Genomic DNA, 17557 nt, shown 5'->3' with positions numbered 1-17557 from the left:
TATCTTCATATAGACTATGTTACAAAAGACTTGTAATTAGTGACATTTCTATGACCTAGGCTAGGTATTCTGAAAAGATTTTGGCTGTTAATATAAAATATTAAGACAGATATTTTTCCATATGCCTGAAAACATTTTGAAGTTATAAGACCCTTAGATTTCTGTTATATTTTTTTGTTTTAATCTAAGCAACAATTTATTTTGATGAATCCAATGTGTTCTTTTCTTTGTGAAATCGTAGAAAATAGGTGTTATTTTATAAACATAGTAATTGTAATACAGACAAGTCAGTTGCTTAAGGACAAGGAATTGTATACTGACAGGGACAGGCTAGAATTCAACTTCTAATTATCACTCAAAAACTGAAAACCTCTGTCATAGTTATGGTTAAGGATAGAGAATGAGGAAGAGAATATCAAAAAGTCTCTTTAGAATTTTCTTTAAGGTTACTTCATTTCAATTTGACATAGTTTTATTTAGTCAGAGTTGGCATTTTGAGCAGTGAAAAGACAATTTCATCTTCAATTGAACATTAATTCATCCTAATTAGAAGTTAGGAAGTCATGTGACTGCAACAGCTGGGCAAACATGGCGTATCTGAGGGGATTTTAAAATGTGTACCTTCAGACTCTGATATGCCTGATACCTTTGCTGGCAGTTTGCTGTTGGTTATGAAAACACTTGTTAAGATTTAGCATCTCATACACTAATATAGGCGGCTAGTGGACATATGGTCCATCAATAATAGAGTGATTTGTATTATCTCTCTAGCATCATACCCATTTTGCCTCACTACACAGCTCTATAATTGTTTCAGTATGAAAGACACTGTAAGTCATATATTTAATTAAATTTCTAGGGGACAATTAAAAAACAACAACACAAGCTTGTCATCTCATTTTCCTTTATGTCCTCATCTCTCTTCCATATGCTCACTCATGTTCTACTTTCCCTTTCTTTTTTCTTAGCCCTCACTTCCTTCCTCTCCTTTCACAGTGGCTAGTGCTGCTACCTTATAAAACTACAGATAATTAAAAGTCATTTACTGATGAGACTTATTTGCTTTGAGAAAATATTTGAGCGTGTTCTAAATGAGTTAGTAGTTGAAGTAATGAAGCAAATTACAAAGGCAAAGCAGCATTAATCTTATTTTGCAAAGGGTGTTTATAGTCCCTTCCCAGAAGAGGATGTCTGCATATGAAGGAAAATGAACACAGAAGAGCAGTGAGATCGTTTATACAGACATTAGCCAAAATATTCACCCATAATTTGGAATCTAAGTATTAGTCCCCTCCTACCTTTTCAAATATCTTTTATTTTTCTTGTTAAGGTAACCCATCATATTTAGACAAGTTTTAGGCTACAATTTGTATCTACAGCATAAGAGGTTTCCCAGTGGATAGAAAGTCAGTTTCTTAAGATGCCGTGTTTCTAACCAGAGTTTGCATAGGATAAACGCTACTCTCACGTCCCCATTTTTTCTCACTTAGACCATTTAATTAGCTGGGTTCCTTCCATCCACACGCCATTCCCCTCCTACTGTACACTATTCAGTGTGCTGTACTCCATCCAGAAGACTTTTGATGGCTTATCTATTGCTGGTATGTGAGAGATTTATCAGGCAATTCATAACCAAACCTCAGAATACCTTACTAGTATTATCTCCTGCCGTACACCCCCATGCACATTATGTTCTTACAACAACTCCGCTTTAGGGAACAAAGAAGCTGAATTCAGTATACAGCTAATCATCTTTGAGACATTTATCAATGTTTAAATTCTTTTAAATTACTAAGGAAACTTTTAAACTTTGTCTTACTACAACCTATAGGAATGCAAAAACTTTGTGTTCCAAACCACCCATCAAAATTCTCTTAATTTGTGAAAACCAAAGAGATTTCCTCATTTTTATTCCTATTTCATATTTTATTTATATCATAATTCTTTAAATTTCCCCAAATTTTTATTTTTATATTTAATTTTAAATATATCTGTTTTTTAGATATTTTTCTTAAGTCTGTTAAGATTTAGGTTACTTAGCAAGATGCTATTTTTCAGTTCTTCTTTTCTAGGCAACTTTGAATGGGATGCAAAACAAAGAATACCAGAATGGTGAGAAGTACTTCTTCCAAATAGATGTCCAAATACATCTGAGTTTGAATAATGGCTTTGGTGTTACTAGCAGGATGACTCTGGCAAATTATTTAAATTTCCTGAATCACATGTGGAAAATGGTGGCAATAATATTCTGCCACATAGTGTGTCGAAAAGGTTGACTTGATGCGTCTAGTTAATCCTCCGTGTATGTCAGTTATTATCAATGATGATTATTATTAAGTTTATAAAATATGTATATAAGTAAATATTTTATTTGCCTAGGCTGGGAAGGAATATGAAATTAGAACTAGTCAGTGTTGTAATACTAAAGCCGATACAAAACTATTGAAGTAGTATTGAAAAAATCAAACCAAATGAACTTGTTTTCTGTTTTTTATGAGCATATATTTACATGCTGCTTCAAAATGAAATTAAAAGATTTTGTCATCAGTAATTTAGCTAGGCATTTTGAAAAACATTATATGTACTTTTGATGCATGTGCAGTTAAAAAAAGGGAAGCAGGTGGAAAGTATAGTGTTAACTGAGTTCTGTAATGTTTAAAATATGAAGTTTATAACGATTCTAGTTGGTCTTATTTTTAGAATACAGATTATAATGAGGCTGTTTATATATTGACAAGTTTTGTGTGTGTATGTATGCACATGTGAAATACACATATACATATATATGTATATGTATATGTATCTTTTGAATTATTTTGCATGTATATAACAAAAAGCTTCCCCAGGTGCCTGAGTGAAATAATATTCTGCATTTTACAACGTCCTTCACAAGAAGAATAATATCTCTATTTACTTTGTTATTTCCTGTTAAGGATACCAACAGTCACTTTGGACAATGGCGATCATAGTAATAATATTTATAGTAGCTAATATTTATTGAGCTCGTGTCATGTACCAACCATAATCCTAAAATTCTCTAATTTATGTAAAAATGTAATTATTATAACCTTTCTATAAAGTTTAACCATTTTATAGAGGAGGAAACTAAGACCAAACTGCTTTAGAAGTGATTTAAACATAGTAACTATAATTTTCCTTAAAAACAGGCTTAAATTTATAAAAATATTCATTGATCTCTATTTTTCTACAAATAGGTTCTTGATGTCTTCTAGATGCAAGGCTGTGAGGCACATGTGAATTATTGTATTCTACAGCCTTTCCTAAACTCAAAGAGGCATTTTTGGCTAGATTGACACCAGCCTACCTGAGAGCAGTAAAATAATTGTTTGTCTCTATTGGAAAGTAAAGTGTGCATTTTGAACTGTAATGAGCAAATAAAAACATGAAACTTTATGTGATGAATTAATAGCAAAGAATAGAAAGTTAGACTTAGCAACTTTTTACATTTAGATTTTCATGTTGATATTAGAGAGACAGTGAGTAAAGATGCTTAACTGAGCATGTCACTTCATTTAGAAATGAATGGAATTTTATATCAACAATGTAGTATATATGTAGACTTTCAGATGGAATACTGAGAATTATTTTCATTAAGAAAAATAATCAAATGGCTACTTTAGATATCAATTTCTGCGGTTTTATGTTGTACTAATGGATGAAAAGTTTAATTAGTATGATCCTATCTTTATAAAAACTTAAGAATTATTTCTGCCTTCATTGGTCTCTTTCTCCTGTAATTTAGCAACTAATTCTATGGTTGTATAGTTCTACTAATTATTGTCTCACATGTTATTTTTACCTCTTTAACTAGATTGCACACACCTGACTATATATTTATGCTTTTGTCTTTCCTGTGGGGTTAAATAAATCCTCTGCACATAGTAGATGGTCAATAATTTCTTCATAATTAACTCAAATTGTAAACAACAGGTTTTGATTACAAACTTCTCTTACAGACCCTTTGCTTTAACTCTTCAAATCAATATAATTAGTAATGTTTAAAATTTTGACAAATATTAAAATAAGGTATCCATTGTTAAATAGTTGCCGTGATTTCCAGATTTTCTAAGTAGGACTCAAATTTCCTTAAAAACTCTTATCCAATGTATGTGTCTGATTTTCATTTTTGATGTTCAACTCTTGTCAAAATGGTATTTACTTTTAATATACCATCCTGATCTCTGATTGTAAACAATTAATATTCTCGTGCTCACATCATTATTATTATTTTTTTTTTTTGAGGAAGATTAGCCCTGAGCTAACTACTGCCAGTCCTCTTTTTGCTGAGGAAGCCTGGCCCTGAGCTAACATCGTGCCCATCTTCCTCTACTTTATATGTGGGATGCCTACCACAGCATGGCATGCCAAGCGGTGCCATGTCTGCACCTGGGATCCAAACTGGAGAACCCTGGGCCACCGAGAAGCAGAACATGCGAACTTAACCGCTGCGCCACTGGGCCGGCCCCATCAGATCACTATTTTTAAAAATTATGAGACCCTGCATGATTTGTTATGCCTTTTGACCAGCAATCATGCTGAATATGCACGGATACTACTAAGTGCTGAGTACCTAAGCGACATGAGCATACCTGCCGAAATGTATGCATACAAATACTTTTTTTGAGAAGAGAAAAATGACAATGGATTGTTATAGCAAATATTTGGGGACAGCAAATATTAAGCTAAAAATTGGAGTGCCTTGGCCTTCTTGTACTGGTTCTATTATTGTCTCTGCCCCTGAGTGACGGATGGCATTCAGAGTTTCAGTAGGCTGTTCACATATTTCAGATTTATCAAAATGCATTATTTAATCACTGGTTTCATTTAAATTCTATTTTCAAAAATGTAAGCAAATAATTACATATAGCATATGCTACTAAGTATGTGTTTAATAATTTAGTTTTCAACCTTTCCTTCTTTAATCTGTTTTCAAGGTGAAAGAGAATGCTGGTGTAGTGAAAAGTGAATGATTCCTTCACATTTGGCTTTTCTTCTATCTTTAGAAGTTAGAAAAGTTAACTATGTTCCTAGTCAGAGGTATTGAATAATGTTTCCTTCTACATAAAATTGCTGTTGAAGCATTTATTTCCCTCTTACACTTCCAGTTATCTCTAGGCACAGGTTTAGGTAATATTTTAAAAGTTACAAAAATATTTTCTTATGATATGATTACATAAATCCTTTATCTACAAACACAAATCATTCAAGAGTTTGTATTTGAAGTTTTTAAAATAAGCATATAGAACTAGTGGCTATGTAGCAAACCTCTAAACTTATGTAATTGTTCCTTTTTTCCCTTATTCTTATAAAAATATTTTGTCTTTCAACTGAAGAAGAAGTTTTTCTTTCTATAAAGAAATCTCACCATGGGGTTTCTATTTTAATACTAGTCTTGTAGATGGAGCATTTGGCCAGGTCATCAAATGATCTAGAGCTCACCAGCTGCTACTGTTTCCCCTGCCTGCCCACCTCCAGACCTTGAGAAAGTCAGTGAATTTTCTTAAGTACCTGTTTCTATCTTTATTTAAAAATGCCATAAAAATAAATTCAACAAATGCTTATAGCTGACTTTGGTATTCATAAGTTGATATTCTTTAAAGGAAGTACCTTATCATCCATTTGTTTTTTTCTTTGCTCATCTTGGTTTACCCACTTAGAAAACCTGAAGCCCAACTTAAATATATATATATATGTGTGTGTGTGTGTTTGTATGAATATATATTGTGTTTTTTTCAAGATCTTGAATTCTCTAACCATCTATGGCATGGAGCAGCCTGTATGAGCTGGGCCACTTGAACAATTGTGTTGTTCGTCATGTTAAACAAAGAAAAAGGGACATGATAAATGAATATCCTTTTGTTTGGGTGGTTATTAAATGCCTTCAGTTTCATACAATGAGAAATTTGATAAACAGAGTTAAGCCGCATGGTTAATGACATTTTCAAATTCTAGAATGTCTGTAAATAATGGAGGAACTTCATTATAAACAATGGAGGATAAAACAAAGAACCTCTCCTCTGATACATGAGAATATATTACTTCACTTCTCATCTGTATTTAGAGAAGATGTTGAAGTCTATTCATTTATCCTCTGATATACGTTTTTGGATAAATGATGGTGCTCTTTTTAAACCTGAAGTCCAAATGGCTTAATACGATAAAATATGTGACATTTATAGGCATTTTTTAACACGTCTTGCATGTCACTGAAGTGCAGTTACATACAATATCAATTATTCCCAAAGGTATTATGTGGTTGTAGATCATAAACTTTTTGCTTAAATTAAACATCACAGCTGGTTGCTTTAATTTGATGCATTATACCACAAATGTTTGAACAGCTTGACTAAAATGAGCCATACTGCAGATTCAAAAGAAGAGCGAAGGTCAATGCACATGAAGCCTAGTCATTTGCAAATGTTCTTTGGGCATATTAAAAAGCATTCTGCAGAATATGGTTTAATGAAATGTAACCAAACAAAATAAAAGAAAACGGAGTAGACTCTTGCAGTGGTGTTTCACTTATGGAAAGCAATACTATAAATTCTTAATCTCATGACAGTGTTTACAATAGCACATTTAAAAAATCCTGACTATTGTGCTTTTGAGGATGTTATTTAATTCTTCCATTGTGATAACCCTGCCTGCTTCTTTTCAAACTTAAAACATCATTAAATCCATAAAGGAAAGCAGTTAGCAGAAAAGAAAGACCATCATAATTGCCCTGCTGCTCACCCTTTACCCAGGAAGCTTTATTTTCCCCCTCAATTAAAAGACCAGAAAAGCTGTCTTTTCACTCATTTTATTTCCACTCCAAAAGTCTTTAGCTAAGAGGATTGATAGTAATACCATTAAGATTATCATTCATTACAACATAAACCCAATTTTAAAACTGTTGTATTTCCAAGGGTGTTCTTCTAGTCCATAGCAATTAGCTCTAAATATTATTGTTAAAGCAATTCATAAGCTAAAATCCATCACTTATGATCAGAAAGTAAAGTCTCCTAAATTATGTGTCAGCAACACAACAGACATGTCAGAAATGAGTGCAATAGGTTAATACTGTGATATTTCAAGATATAAAAATATTGTAACTAAGTTACTTATTAATAATCACATTGCAGAATTTTTAAAGCTAAATGAGAAGTAAAAGATCTCTAAGAAAGTTTGTTCTCAATAACATCTATCTAATCATCATCTCTCAGTTCAGAAACATTGTTGTCCCTACTGAATAACTCTCTTAATATGACATTTGGAGCCCAATCCAATCCCGTCCGTATATTCCTAAATTGTACTCAATTACACACTCTGATCCAGCCATTGTGTGTATTTTTTTTCCTTAGCTAGTATTTTAAATACTCTTTTTCCTCTCAACATAGTCAGTTACTATCTCCTTCTAGAATTTTATCCTAAATTCTTTCAGTTAAAATGAATTCCTTTATTAATGTATCCACAAAACTTTATTATTATGGAATTTCATTTATGGAATTCTTTTTGTCTCGTATTAGAGTTGTTTTAACAGCCGGAGTGTAAACTCCTTCAGTTTATGTATCATTAATTTCTTCTTCAGCTCTCCGTTCCTCTGTGTAACCTAACTAACGTTCACTAAGGTGAATTGCATCATCAATCTAATCCAACACTTTTTCTTATAATGGAGAAAGCTGAGTTTCAGAGAAACTGTGTTTTCTAAAAGAATAAATTAGTATTGCTGCCAGGATCAAAAACCCATTTCTGGCTCGTGGTACAGAGCTGCCTCATGATACAGGTGAAAAGCTTCCTCTGCTTAAAGTTGCTGATGTAATCAGAGTTTGGAACTACAAGTTTTGAGGTGCTCAATGCAGCCTTTGTTGCCTTTAGGAGCAGAAAACATGCCCTGACTTCCTCATCTCTTGTCTTTCCCCGACTCTCCTGTGAACGAATATTCTGGAGTTAATTTCAGCCGCAGTAGTAATCTGCCTCACCTCACCTTGCCTGTTACCTGGAGGAAAGTGTAATCAATTGAAAAGAATATGGCATTTATAGTAGAGGAACGCGAGTATGGTCATGTTTCCCAGCTTTGCATATAGATTATAGTTATTTTGGGGTCACTCAGCTGCATGCCCTCGTACAGCTTAAGGGCTCTTTCAAGATACTACTCCTTCCTCAACAGAGAGGCGTATGTACCCTGGAGGTGGCTATTTTGAGTTTGAGTCTCACCTATGCCACTTACCGGTTCTGTGACTTTGAGTAAGACATGAAACTCATCCGTACCTCAGAATACTAATGTGAGAATTAGAATACTATGTCATAGTTGTTGTAAGAATTAAGAGAATTAGTAATTGTGAAGCATTTAGTATACCACATAGCTTTCCACTAGTATTGACATGTTCTTAGAACTGAAATAGCCATTTCATTTCCTTCCAGGCATAGCCAAAAATGATGCCTTCAAAAAAAGTATTCTTCTTCCAAATATCCTCAATGGCATTGCCTCCAGAGGTTTTACTTTCTCTCTAACACTTTTTTTCCTGATCATGCAATGTATTTGAGCATGTATCCCGTCACATAACTTGACTGCCTACAATCCTTCTTGGGCATAGCATTGCAAATTCCTAGGTGTATGAGCATCCCAGTTTGAAAGATTTAAAATATTCTCTCATATTTTCATTTTAATGGACTCTTCATTATCTAAATGACTAGTGTGGAAACTTCAGGTCTAGGAAAGGTGATGGTTGAGGGAGTTTTAGCAGTGGGCTGAGGACTTGTAGATCAGAATATATTGCCCATCATTGTTGGGTCAGACCTGGTTTTAAATACAAAGCAAAAGACACTGATACCACAGGCTGAAGCTTCTGTGAACTATTAGCCAAGGGGACTCCTGCAAGGACTGTTGAAAGAGACCTTGATATTAACAGCCGTGATTTGCTTCTTAGAACTCCTTAAAGCAGATGGTGACAAGTTCATTCCATTTTGTGTGGATTCAAAAGGGACTTTGGGAACAAATAGTATAAACATATTTTAAAAGAAGCATTGGCATATTTCTACAGGACACAGAAGATATTTTAATGGTTTTGTTTTTATTTTAAAATTAGACATTTTAGAATTTTATACTTTATTATGACTCTTTATATATTACCTCTGCAATGCTATAAATATGTGAGGGAGCTACTGTTTAGGTTACTAAATTTCACTGTTTCAGTTTTAGATTAAAACTATTGGCTCAAACTAAGCTGATGATCTGTGATATTTATCATTTAGTAGCAATTTCTACTTCCAAGAATGAATAAATGGCTTTAATGTTATTTTTACAATTAAAAAAGTAAAACTTATGTGAGAAATTCACACAATTAATTAAATCATTAATTACAAAGTATTGAGAAACTATGAATTTACCTAATTATACTTACTATTACATGTATGATTTTTATCCATGTTTTCTCTAAAACTTTTTCTCCAGAAGCCATTTTTTAATTGTCTATATATTTAAGTAGCTAGATTCTTTACTCTCATTATTTCTAAAATTTATTGTCTCATCACATATCTAGTTTGAAATTAGTATGAAGTATACATATAATTAAAGTGTAATTTTAGCATGCTCAAGTATGATTTCTTAATCTCCTAATTTCTTAAATAGCAAAAGCCCTGTAAAGTTCATGAAAATTAGGAAACATCATGTTTCTTACCATTTAAATTTAAAAACAAGATTTATAGATTTAATATAAAATTTTACTCACTTAAATATCAACTTCAATCTTATTTCTCTAATGCAGTGTTTATCGTCTTAAAATACTTTCAAAGTATAAACACACTCATGCACACACACATATACATGTGGTGGAGATGGGGGCGTGGAGAGAGAGAGGGAGAAAGAAAGAATGAGAATGAACTTATTACTGGATTAAAAAGACTGCAACTTATTTTTCATTTGAGAGAAAAAAAGAAACTCCCAGTTTACTTTGAGATGACACCAAAACCTTTTGTCCATATCATTATCCTCAATTTAAAGAGAAAAAGAAATTCACTTATAGGTGAATCCCTCTCTCTCTCCCTATGCTTCCTCTGTCTACACACTCTCAAAATGCAGTGCAACTGCTGGGGAAATAGTAATCTCAATGTATTTTGTAGTGATAGCTTTGCAATGGAAAATTCCCAAATTCTATGAGATTGCTCTCAGCATCGAAAATAAGTACTGCATTAAACTTCTTGGAATGTATTAATTTCAAAGAATAGAAATTCAGAAATTTAGTCCATAGTGTTATAATAAAGTTGGATAATTTCAATATTTAACAGTTCTCTTTCAAATATGAAGATTGCATCTATTATATAATGTCTAATCATATCATGTCTGATGCGGGGTCGGTGAGCCGAGGAGTCGAAAGAAAGATTTCTTAGACTCTCAAGATCTGGCAGTAGTGCTCTTTTATTTAGAGAATAGTGTGGAATAGCATGGGGACAGGACCCATGGGCAGTCAGAGCTTCTGCTGCCGCCGCTTCTGCTGCCCCCGCTGGCATGGGGACAGAGCCCATGGGCAGGCAGAGCCGCTGCTGCTGCCCCCGCTGGCATGGGGACAGGACCCATGGGCAGGCAGAGCTGGTGTGTGGGGACAGGACCCACGGGCAGTCAGAGCTCCTGCTGCTCCCAGTTGAGGGTTAGAGCTAAATTTCAGGCATAGGTATGTGAGTTATCTCTTTACAAGACAAAGAATGTGTAAAAAAGTTAAAATGGTAGATAAGAATCACACCGGATTGAGTAAATGGCAGAAGTCACCACTTGAGTTTTATCCTCAGCTAAAGACAAAGGAGGATTTGTGGGGGGGAGGGTCAGTTACATGAGGTTGCCAGACAGTAACCAACTTAAGTTCTTGCCTCTGGCATTGATTAAGAGCTTCTAGAGATAAGACCATCCCCCCTTCTTCCTGGCACAGAGAGGGAGGCATCTTCACAGATAGAGGTTTCCCTTAGAAATGTAAATGTTTCCCAACAAAGGGGCAAACAAATTCCACTCCTTGGAGCCTGAATCTCATCTGTAGTTTTAAAACTAACCAGCCTAAAAATCCTCATCATAAGCCATTTTAAAATTAAGCAGCCTAAAAATCTTCATCAATGTCTTTCATAGTCATTTATTTTTTTGTAACAGCCAAGCAAAATGTGAGTGACAGTATGTTGTGTATAAGCCCTAGTCGTGATAAGGAGCGAAAGTCACTGATGCTAGTTTTCAGAAGGACTTGAGCAGATGCGTCTGCATGTGTAAAGCTGCTCACACGTGAACACACACACATACACAAAGCCACTCAGAAACCATGAGGAAGCATAAAATTGTGAATATAATGATTGATATTTAGCAGAATGTGGGGACCTGGAATTGGCCACCCCAAGATATGTCTCTTTGGCATCAGGATTATTTGAGGCTGATTGCTTTTGATAAACTGGGACAGGGAAGGAGGCTCTGAGGAATGGAATTTGCCCTTTGTTAGGACACGTTTACATTTGTAAGGTAAATCTCTATCTGTAAAAGGTGCCTCCCTCTCTGTACCAGGAAGAAGAAAGGAGATGACCTTCTCTCTAAAAACTCTTAATCAATACCAAAGGCAAGGACTTAAAATCTGCATTTTATTGTGCTAGTCTGGTAACCTCCTGTAACTAACTTCCCTCCCCCTCCCAACGCTGGCATTTCTTAAGGATTAAGCATCTTTCCTTAGGCTAGGAACGGATTGCGGCGCTCATCTGTGACCCCCCCAGCCCGAGGCAACACACCTGCCACCCTGCGGCGCTCACTGAGACAGCAGACCTATCTGCCATTTCCATCAAGCGCTGTGCTGACAGAGCAGCCTCGTGACTATTGTAAAAGGGCCTTTTCAATCACATGTGAAACACCCCGTTTGGGGGCTATATAACCACTCTGTGCACCCCACTTCTTCGGTGCCCTTTTTTCCTTCGGGAAGAAAGGCCCCGGGCCATGGTTCCTCATAAAGCTTTGTTTAATTTTCTCTTGCTATTCTGTCTCATGTGAATTTAATTCGTTCTCCAGCTAGAAGAACCCCCATTTGGGGAGAGGAAATGTCCTCCTCCCCTACAAGAACATGGCAATTCTAGATAAATTTAAACTGTTTACTGCATATTTTATGTTGGACATTTTCTCCGTTCAGTGATAATGGTGATATCATACCTGAACTTCCCATGTCACAGAGCTGCTGTGAGAATCAAATGAGCTAATACGTGTGAAGATGCTTGAAAAACTAGGAAGTGAGAAGAAATTGGAGAGGTTTTTTGAAGAATTACAGTTAAAAGAACCAATGCTTTTATAACTGAGCTCCATCTAATTGTTAAGGAATAATGATTCTTATTTTACTCATTTATTCTACACCATAAAAAGCATTGAATCACTTTTGCTAGTTCATTCTAAAATTCTAACCTAACTTTAATACTGAAAATAACAAAGTCAGCCACCCCAAAAATGTATAGAACAATTTAACTTTGGAACAGGATACATAATTTCTTCATGAAGCATTCACAAATGAAGTCTAGCCATGAATTGAAAAGAGTTACGCAAACAGTAGGCAATGTTTATCAAGCCCTTACATGGTCTCACTTCTTGTTAATAACAACTCTATTACATAGTTTCCATTATCATCTCAATTTGACTGATGAGAAAATTGAAGCCTTAGGAGGTAAAATAACTTTCCCATCACACAAATGTAGTAAGTAGTAAAATTAGAATTTGAAACCTTGCAACCTGACTCCTGAGCTCATGGTCTTAGTGACATACTATCCTGTTTTGCTGACCACGTAAGATTCAAGGATAGTTAAATTTTCAGTAAAGCTATCAATGTAATTCACGACAGCAGTAAGCTAAAGGAGACAATTATAAATTGTTTTCATATGTCAGTAGAGATTATGTTATCATCAATGACAAAAACCAAACTTTGTGTAAAAAACCCCCACAAAACTTTCATTTTCAAAATATGCAGGTTTACTAAAGATGTTGTACATTTAGATTCAGTTCAGTTCCCACTAACATTGGTTGGGCACCCACAAAATCCCAGGAACTGTGTACTTGTGTTGCATAAAGAGTGATAAGGTGGGGAGAAACAAGGAATTCTGCTTACCCTAAGAACAAAGGATCTCTGAAGGATGAATATAAAATAGCCAAGTGAAGAAAGTCTGAGGCAGAATGAACAGCAAATGTACGTCCTTCTAAAATCGCCAGATATACAAGGGGGACTAAAAATAATTCAGTGTTAATGGAGAGAAGTGTGTGGTGGAGAGCGGCAGAGATAAAGCTGGGAAAGAGGCAGGTGCCAGTTAGCAGAGAGCCTTCTGTCATCCTGTCATGGTGAAGTGCTTTGGCTTGGTGCTATGGAAACTATTTGAAACCATTTCCTCTTTCAGGTGGGTTATATCTGAAAGCTGTAGGGTGAAATTAAACATTCAGAGATTGAAATAATACAGAAAGTTGACACAGGCCTTAAAAGGACAGTAAGGAGAGGTTGATGCATTTAAGAATTGTTTAAGAGTTAAAATCACCAGAGATTGGTGACTAATTAGAGAAGAATATGAGGTGACCTCTGTATAGTGACTGGGTGACATGTGAGCCATTCTGATATTCAGAAATGAGGAGGCAGAGCCAGTAAGGGAGTGGAGGAGGCTGATGTGTTCACCATGCCATTTTTAAGTGTCTAAGAGACCTCCAGGTGGCTATATCAAATTCAGAGAGACACAGATGACTGGAGCTCACTACAATGGACTTGGGAGTTGTAAATCCATAGGGACTGAAAGCATGCAAACAGTGTTAAAAAGGGTTTTTCATGGCTTAGCATTTGGCATTTAGGAAGTTCTCCAAAGTTATTTATTGAAAAATTAAATAAAACAAGGTATAATGAGTCAAGAAAAGAACATGGAAGAATAGCATCATTCAGGGGCAAAAGGAAGCACTCATATGTAATGTGAGAGTTATATGTGTGGGGAGATACGTATAACATGAAATAATTTATATCAATCTTGTCTGAAGTCATATACATTCGTACTAAAATTATAAAAGAATCCAGGGAAAGTAAGCATCAAATTATATTAGTCATTAAGTCCAAGTGGAGAGGGAGGTAAATTGGACAGCTGTACGGAGGACTTCAACAGTATCTCTATTACTTCTTTTAAAAAGGCTAAAGAAACAGGTACATGCTAAAATTTGACAAAGCTGCTTAGTGAGTCCATAAGTATATCCTGTTTTTAATGCTTTTATGTATATATGACATATTTTCAGATAACTTTTATTAAAGAGTAACTGGAAAATGTGGAACAGAATCAGTGAGTGTGAACTACACTTTGTAAGACCTGAACTTGGAAGTGAACAGATGAGAGAGAGTTAGAGTGGACTCAAGACAAGGAGAGATTTTTTTTTTTAAGATAGGAGAGATTTCAGCATTTTATAGATTGAAGAAAAGGGCAGATAGGGAAGGACGGTTTTTGATATATAGTTTTTGAAATAGAGAGGATGTCTCAACAATATAGTGTGAAATCAAAAATGAGAAAATTCATATCGTTCTGTGTGATGTTTGTCCTTCAAATTCCATTACAATAGAGCTGGAACTTCTATATTTTTAATATATGCCTTAGCCTACTAAAAGCATAAACTCATTTTATCTAGTTCTGCATTATAATAAAGAACTAAGGGGATAATGTTATACTTCTTAGATGACATCATTCAAGAAATTATAGTAAGGCAGTCACATAATCTTTTTTCCTCAGAGGAAATTAGTGACCACGAGACTCTTTCACAAATTGCAGTGCATTTATATTTTAAAGCAGCATCACGTGGTTGCAGTATTCTCGCTAATATACCAAAACAAACTGGAAAGAGATCACTTGCTGAAGGAAAAGAGAACGAAAATTCTCTTTAGTGTTAGCCAACATATAATTTTGTATTTCTAAATACTGAAGGCCATTGAAAAGGTAATATAATTGAAGTTATGGAAATGTCACTGGATAGTAATGGAGACTCTATTATTTATAATATAGAATTTCTTAAAGACATCAAGAATTACTGTGCCAGGTAACATATACAGGTCTCTGACCTGCCCTGTATAACAGCTGTTCTGATTCTGTGAGTCAGAAATTCTTTTGGGATCTTAGGCAGTATAGTTGGAAGTACCTTTTATTTTTGCTGCATTCATCCTGCCTTTGGAGATATTTTCCCATTTGGTCCTTAAAGAATACACAATATTTTCCTGACAAGCATTTTCAGCTATAAGAGCACTATTGAGCGTGTTGGGACAGTAATGGAGTTGGGGAAAACATGACAATGATGGGAGATAATATTTGAGAGAAATTATGATAGGTGGTAAAAGATGGCATTACAGCCATTTCCTGAGTAACAAAGTCTCTTAATGAAATGCCAAATTTATTGAATTCCTAAATCACATCAAGTGTTAGGGCAAATCTGCCAAATGAGTGAGAATTCAGCTGCCATTACTACTAATCTCCTCACCCCAAATCCCTTGTTCCTTATTCTTTTCATTCCTATTGTTCTCCCCCGATCTGTTTACAGTTGTTTTTTTCCCCTCAGTCCTGTCACTGATTCCTCTGCATCTTGGCATTGGTTCACCATCTTGGGCAAACTGCTTTGAAATCCTTCGCACCTTCTGACCCCCAGCAGCTGCTGTCCCTTGCTCTTCTCCAGTGACCTCTGCCCTTCTGCATTAACCGAGGGTTTATTTGTGAGCTGAACAGCCTTCCTAGTCAGATGATCAGTCTTAAAAGTGCTGGCTGCTGTTACAACAGCACTGGGATTCAAATACTGAGGTAGATGTTCCCTTCAGCTTTTGAGAATCTAAGCTGGGGCTGTCCTTGGGAGAATTATGACCTAGGCACAAATAACTCATGGTACCTCCCAACTGACAGAAGTGGGCTCCTTTTAATCCCCTTATTTCTTCCTGCCTTCAGTCTCCTTTAATTCCATCTTTCAGGCATCAGTTTTCAGATTCAGCCTCAGTCTGACTTGTGGTGGAAGAAATCCATCTCATGTTTGTGAATATAATAATGACCAGCCTAAGTGAGCCACTTCCCCCAAGTAGTGCCTGTCACTTTCAATGAAGAATTTTAAACATCAGTGGGAAGAAATTTTTGTTTGGCAAACCTTTAGGTATTTCTGAAATTGATACAGACAGTTGTCTATTTATGTTAATTTGTAAGAAAGTTTTTGTCTCTAAATCATAATCTTTGAAATTGGTAATGATTGCCAATTGTTGGTAAGAATGGTAATAATAACACCGAAAATGTATTATTTACCAGGTTTTCTTCTTATTTAATCCTCAGAATAACTCTGTGATGCAGTATATTATTATCCTCATTTTAATGATCAAAAAGTTGGGATGTAAACAGGTTTATAAACTTGCCCAAAGTCAGCTGACAAAGAAAAGTTGGTGCTGCAGAGCTCTCACTCTTATTTATAGTGGAGCTAGCATTGTTAACAAAAGGCCTTAAAATTGCTGTGTCTACTGAGTGGAAAAGGGAAAATTAGGGCTGTACCAAACTCATTGGACTCACCGGGTCAGAAATTTCTGAGCATTCTCCAGCTGAATTACTGTTTCTGCCTTTAGATATCCAACAAGTATCACCTACATTGAAACTGCTTAGAAGAAATGAGACCTATAGACTTACCAAATCAAAGCATTTAATTAACGGGGTTAAAAAACCCCACAGATATGAATATCCCTTAATAATGAAGGATATAAAACTTACAGAAATGGTTACACAGCGCAAGGTCCAATGAATATGCTCCCAGATGGAGTTAGGACTTCCCAGAACCAGGCCACCAAGAATTTCAGTGGTTGAGGATACTGCCATCAGGGAATAATAATTCTACAAGAATTAGAAACTCGACTTTGTCATTCTTAACAAGGGTATGGGGAGAGGGGCTAAGGGAGAAGGGAGGGGAAGAGGGATTCTATTATTCTGAATCACCCCTACCTGACAGTTCTGGAGACCCTGGTTCCTTGCCCATGTGCAAGAAGTTGTGCAAAATGACTCCAGTGCATTCTTTTTTTTTTTTTTTTGAGGAAGATTAGCCCTGAGCTAACATCTCCTGCCAATCCTTCTCTTTTTGCTGAGGAAGACTGGTCCTGAGCTAACATCAGTGCCCCTCTTCCTCTACTTTTTATATGTGGGACGCCTACCACAGCATGGCTTGCCAAGCCGTGCCATGTCCACACCCGGGATCCCAATCAGCAAACCCCGGGCCGCCAAAGTGGAACATGTGAACTTAACCACTGTGCCACCCAGCCGGCCCCTCCAGTGCATTCTTGTAACTGGATAAATTGAAGGTTAACTGCTTGAGCATTTTGTTGCAGAGATAAGGCCAGCTTAAAGTCCATTCTTGCGCCATTTCTCTCTATTCTGAATAATAAATTCACACATTCAGGAACCTCCAAGAACATTCCAGATTCTCAGAATACTGGAAGAGATAGCAAGACTAATTTGAGAAAAAAAAAAAAAAGACATACCAATTAGAAATCAACACAGCCCTTTAAAGGAACATTTGGATTTTACAGTGATGAAAAAACTAGAA

At 35.6% G+C, this 17557-nt stretch overlaps 1 protein-coding gene and 1 long non-coding RNA gene across 2 annotated transcripts in view; one reads left to right on the top strand and one right to left on the bottom strand.

The window, feature by feature from the left end:
- Window positions 1-13174, bottom strand: part of LOC124236714 (uncharacterized) — a 53417-nt gene extending 40243 nt beyond the window's left edge. Inside the window, exon 1 of the long non-coding RNA XR_006887851.1 lies at window positions 13104-13174. This is a non-coding gene — a long non-coding RNA (uncharacterized LOC124236714). The remainder of the gene's footprint in view (window positions 1-13103) is intronic.
- The window catches only part of CCSER1 (coiled-coil serine rich protein 1), a 673696-nt gene that overhangs the window by 616335 nt on the left and 39804 nt on the right, over window positions 1-17557 (top strand). The window lies entirely within an intron of this gene.

The sequence above is a fragment of the Equus quagga genome, chromosome 3 (genome assembly GCF_021613505.1).
Source record: "Equus quagga isolate Etosha38 chromosome 3, UCLA_HA_Equagga_1.0, whole genome shotgun sequence".
NCBI classification, from domain to species: Eukaryota; Metazoa; Chordata; class Mammalia; order Perissodactyla; family Equidae; genus Equus; species Equus quagga.
The sequence above is the reverse complement of the archived record's forward strand: the minus strand, read 5'-3'. Positions and strand labels throughout refer to the sequence as shown.